General features: G+C 55.7%; 1 protein-coding gene across 2 annotated transcripts in view; it reads left to right on the forward strand.

Moving 5' to 3' along the window:
- The window catches only part of sertad4 (SERTA domain containing 4), a 16,255-nt gene extending 16,235 nt beyond the window's left edge, over positions 1-20 (forward strand). For both annotated transcript variants that reach the window (XM_029826380.1, XM_029826375.1), the window contains exon 5: positions 1-20. This exon is cut by the window's left edge and continues 1,016 nt beyond it. The gene's annotated coding sequence lies outside the window, so the exon portion shown is untranslated.
- The last annotated feature ends 5,381 nt before the right edge of the window (positions 21-5,401 follow it).

Raw genomic sequence — 5,401 nt, forward strand, 5'->3', positions numbered from 1 at the left:
AGAACCGTTCAAACCCCAAAGCCCTCGTCCTGCTCTCCTCCTTTACAGCCGTGATGCTGGTGTGTGTCAGCATCAGCCTCTCATCGTCTCGCCTCCCCGTCGGGGAGTCGAGGAGTCGTGGAGTCGGGGAGTGGTGGAGTCGGGGAGTGGTGGAGTCGAGGAGTCGTGGAGTCGTGGAGTCGTGGAGTCGTGGAGTCGGGGAGTGGTGGAGTCGAGGAGTCGTGGAGTCGTGGAGTGGTGGAGTCGGGGAGTGGTGGAGTGGTGGAGTCGTAGAGTCGGGGAGTGGTGGAGTCGGGGAGTCGTGGAGTCGGGGAGTGGTGGAGTCGGGGAGTCGAGGAGTCGGGGAGTGGTGGAGTCGTAGAGTCGGGGAGTGGTGGAGTCGAGGAGTCGTGGAGTCGAGGAGTCGTGGAGTCGGGGAGTGGTGGAGTCGTAGAGTCGAGGAGTCGTGGAGTCGAGGAGTCGTGGAGTCGTGGAGTCGTGCAGTGGTGGAGTCGTAGAGTCGTGCAGTGGTGGAGTCGTGGAGTCGTGGAGTCGTGGAGTCGTGCAGCGGTGGAGTCGGGGAGTGGTGGAGTCGTGCAGTAACCACATGTTTGGGCTCGCCAAAAGTCTCTCAGGTGTCACCCTGCTTCTCAATCCCTCTTAATCTCTTTGATATTACAAATGCAGCAGCCGCCCCCACAATCCTCTTCTCATCCTCCCTGTCACACCATCACTGCAGCAGCCGTACGTCTCACTGGAAAAGCACGTGCACACACGTGCACACGAGGACTCAGAGCAGCTAATTCATGAAAGGAAAAATGTGATTACTTTCTATTACAGCTGTAAAATATATTAGGAGGTGAAATCCAATGACGCAGTGACATCAGCGTAATATAAGTTAAATCGGCTTAAATATTACTAACATCTAGTGTTGATTAACTGTGTGTGTGTGTGTGTGTGTGTGTGTGTGATGTAGCATTGTGAAGGGGGAGGTTAAATCACAGGTCTGACAGCACTGTTGTGAGGTGAGGATGGAAAATCATCATTTCATGACATTTCTGCCGCAGGGGTGTGTGTGTGTGTGTGTGTCTGTGTGTGTGTGTGTGTGTGTGTATCCTGCTGCTGTGCCTGCCCTTGCATCTCCCATTTCACGAGCTTTGCTGATGAGTGGGAGCGAAGCGTCTGCCTCATATTTGAGTGTGTTTCATTCCTATATAAGCGGCTGCTCCAGATTCGGGAGGTTCTCGGTGTTTAATTAACATCAATCACTCGGCTCTCTTAACGGTGGAACATCCGGGCGGATGGGTTAAGGTTAGATCACTTTAAGCTTCATCAGTTGATGGGATCTTAACTTTTCTCAGTGTCCGTTTCAGTTTAATCAACAATCCTGAATTTAAAAGCTTTATAGCTGACGTCTAATTGTGTAAATGTGTGCGATATTAAAGCTCTTGATTGTTGACAAAATGAATGGCATCTTGACCAATGTGTGTGTTTGTGTGAGTGTGTGTTCTTGTGTTATTCCCCCTTTGCCAGTGGCAAAAATGGGACGTGCCAAACAGGACAAACACACACACTCACACACACACAGGCAGCAACACACTCGTCGCAGGGCGAGAGCACTGAGGAGAGCGGAGCTGTCATTTGTCAACAAGGAACTTTGGCAGCCCGCCGTTGCCATGGCAACTGTCTGTTACTGAGGGCTGGTTTTGCATCACAAGGTCCTCAAATTGGCTCCAAAGCCTCAGAGGTCCCACCCCTCCTCCACCCGTCTCACCTCCATCTCTCACAGCTTTACATCTCATCAGGGTTGTCTTTTCTTCTGTTCCTGTCATCACAATTCCTCTGTTGGACAGAGGGACAGACAGACAGAGGGGGACAGAGGGACAGACAGGGGACAGAGGGACAGACAGACAGAGAGGGGACAGAGGGACAGACAGACAGAGAGGGGACAGAGGGACAGACAGAGAGGGGACAGACAAAGAGACAGACACACACACACAGTTCTGGGTGAGTTTTCAACAGCTGCCAAACATCTGGCCATTCCAGCCAACCACTGCTGGAGCCGCTGTCAGTATTAGTGACAGCAGGCGGCCCAGTTGTGACGAAACAGCAAAACTTTGCCGAACCGGGCCGAACCGAACCGGGCCGAACCGGGCCGAACCGGGCCGCTATTGCAAAACAGCTCTGTGATCTTTCGTTTTACCACTCAATGTGCAGTTTTCCACTATTAGCCACGCCCCCGTGCTAACGCCGCGCTCCACTTGCTCTGCCAGGCGCGGCTGCTCCTCTGCAGGACAAGACTCCTCTCTCCTCCTCTCTCCTCCTCCTCCTTCACAGCTCCAGACTCCTCTCTCCTCCTCCTCAACAGCTCCAGACTCCTCTCTCCTCCTCCTCTCTCCTCCTCCTTCACAGCTCCAGACTCCTCTCTCCTCCTCCTCCTCCTCCACAGCTCCAGACTCCTCTCTACTCCTCCTCCTCCTCCACAGCTCCAGACTCCTCTCTCCTCCTCCTCCACAGCTCCAGACTCCTCTCTCCTCCTCCTCAACAGCTCCAGACTCCTCTCTCTCCTCCTCTCTCCTCCTCCTCCTTCACAGCTCCAGACTCCTCTCTCCTCCTCCTCAACAGCTCCAGACTCCTCTCTCCTCCTCCTCTCTCCTCCTCCTTCACAGCTCCAGACTCCTCTCTCCTCCTCCTCCTCCACAGCTCCAGACTCCTCTCTACTCCTCCTCCTCCTCCACAGCTCCAGACTCCTCTCTCCTCCTCCTCCACAGCTCCAGACTCCTCTCTCCTCCTCCTCCACAGCTCCAGACTCCTCTCTCCTCCTCCTCTCTCCTCTCTCCTCCTCCTCCACAGTTCCAGACTCCTCTCTCCTCCTCTCTCCTCCTCCTCCACAGCTCCAGACTCCTCTCTCCTCCACAGCTCCAGACTCCTCTCTCCTCCTCCTCTCTCCTCCTCCTCCACAGCTCCAGACTCCTCTCTCCTCCTCCTCCACAGCTCCAGACTCCTCTCTCCTCCTCCTCTCTCCTCCTCCTCCTCCACAGCTCCAGACTCCTCTCTCCTCCTCCTCTCTCCTCCTCCTCCTCCTCCACAGCTCGAGACTCCTCTCTCCTCCTCCTCCACAGCTACAGACTCCTCTCTCCTCCTCCTCTCTCCTCCTCCTCCACAGCTCCAGACTCCTCTCTCCTCCTCCTCTCTCCTCCTCCACAGCTCCAGACTCCTCTCTCCTCCTCCTCTCTCCTCCTCCTCCACAGCTCCAGACTCCTCTCTCCTCCTCCTCTCTCCTCCTCCTCCTCCTCCACAGCTCCAGACTCCTCTCTCCTCCTCCTCCACAGCTCCAGACTCCTCTCTCCTCCTCCTCCTCTCTCCTCCTCCTCCACAGCTCCAGACTCCTCTCTCCTCCTCCTCTCTCCTCCTCCACAGCTCCAGACTCCTCTCTCCTCCTCTCTCCTCCTTCTCCACAGCTCCAGACTCCTCTCTCATCCTTCTCCACAGCTCCAGACTCCTCTCTCCTCCTCCTCCACAGCTCCAGACTCCTCTCTCCTCCTCCTCCACAGCTCCAGATTCCTCTCTCCTCCTCCTCTCTCCTCCTCCTCCTCCTCCACAGCTCCAGACTCCTCTCTCCTCCTCCTCCACAGCTACAGACTCCTCTCTCCTCCTCCTCCTCTCTCCTCCTCCTCCACAGCTCCAGACTCCTCTCTCCTCCTCCTCTCTCCTCCTCCTCCACAGCTCCAGACTCCTCTCTCCTCCTCCTCTCTCCTCCTCCTCCTCCTCCACAGCTCCAGACTCCTCTCTCCTCCTCCTCCACAGCTCCAGACTCCTCTCTCCTCCTCCTCCTCTCTCCTCCTCCTCCACAGCTCCAGACTCCTCTCTCCTCCTCCTCTCTCCTCCTCCACAGCTCCAGACTCCTCTCTCCTCCTCTCTCCTCCTCCTCCACAGCTCCAGACTCCTCTCTCATCCTTCTCCACAGCTCCAGACTCCTCTCTCCTCCTCCTCCACAGCTCCAGACTCCTCTCTCCTCCTCCTCCACAGCTCCAGATTCCTCTCTCCTCCACAGCTCCAGACTCCTCTCTCCTCCTCCTCTCCTCCTCCTCCTCCTCCACAGCTCCAGACTCCTCTCTCCTCCTCCTCCACAGCTCCAGACTCCTCTCTCCTCCTCCTCCACAGCTCCAGACTCCTCTCTCCTCCTCCTCCACAGCTCCAGACTCCTCTCTCCTCCACAGCTCCAGACTCCTCTCTCCTCCTCCTCTCTCCTCCTCCTCCTCCTCCTCCACAGCTCCAGACTCCTCTCTCCTCCTCCTCTCTCCTCCTCCTCCTCCTCCTCCACAGCTCCAGACTCCTCTCTCCTCCTCCTCCTCTCTCCTCCTCCTCCTCCTCCACAGCTCCAGACTCCTCTCTCCTCCTCCTCTCCCCAGTTTAGCCTGGATCTGGGACAGCAGGCCTGGTGGCCCTAAACAGGCCAAACGGTGCCACAGCAGTGAGACGACCAGGTCTCCTCCAGGTTGGACCTTGAGGGAGAACGGGGAGGCCCAGCCAGGGCCTCACTCTTAATATCTGCTTGGTCTTTAATAAAAACAACCACATCATCAGCGTAGGCAGATAAAACCACATTACTATTAAAACCTGGTAAAAACAGACCTTGAACACAAGAGCGTAGCTTGTGGAGGAGGGGTTCCAGGGAGAGGGCCTAGAGCGTCCCAGACAGAGCACAGCCCTGCCGGACACCTCTACACACTCTAAAAGGAGCACACAAGCTGCCATTGACCTTCAGGACACTCTCAATACACATTAATAAAAGCAGCACTGTACTGGTCAAACTGGGCCGTGATGACACCTCCCCTGAACAACATGTTCAACAGTAAAAGATGTTGGGCTAAAACTCTTGGAGAAGAGGACCCCCCCAGTACTGAGGGCTGTGCCGTGGCTCCCTGTTAGGAGACCCGAGTGTTTTCCCTCTCTGACGCCCCTTCTGTGTCTTGTCTGTTTTCAGGCTGGGCGGAGCGTTTCTGACTCTCCCCCGCTGGGCGAGCAAGGCACACCTGAGACCGATCTCCTGTCATTATCCACACCTGCCTGTTCAACCCATTCGTTATTAACCCCCGTGATCGTCTCTTGGATACCGCCCAGCCTGCTCCGGTTGAGCCGTGTTGTCTATCACCTGCACCCTTTGGCTCAGTTCTGTACTTGGATCTCATTAACGTCGTTTCAACCTCACCGTTCAAACCGACACAAGACACCACCAACACTTAAATAAACTATACCGACAAGATCATTAACGATGAAATAACTAAAGACTCAAAAAATGTGAAAAATTCTCAAATGAGGCTGCTCACCGCTGAGAGCACGCTCCACTCAGAGAGAGGGAGAGGATGAACGTGGAGGGTGAGCGAACAGCCTGGGAGCATCTACATGTCCTCCTCTAACC

The sequence above is a fragment of the Takifugu rubripes genome, chromosome 2, assembly GCF_901000725.2.
Source record: "Takifugu rubripes chromosome 2, fTakRub1.2, whole genome shotgun sequence".
NCBI lineage: Eukaryota > Metazoa > Chordata > Actinopteri > Tetraodontiformes > Tetraodontidae > Takifugu > Takifugu rubripes.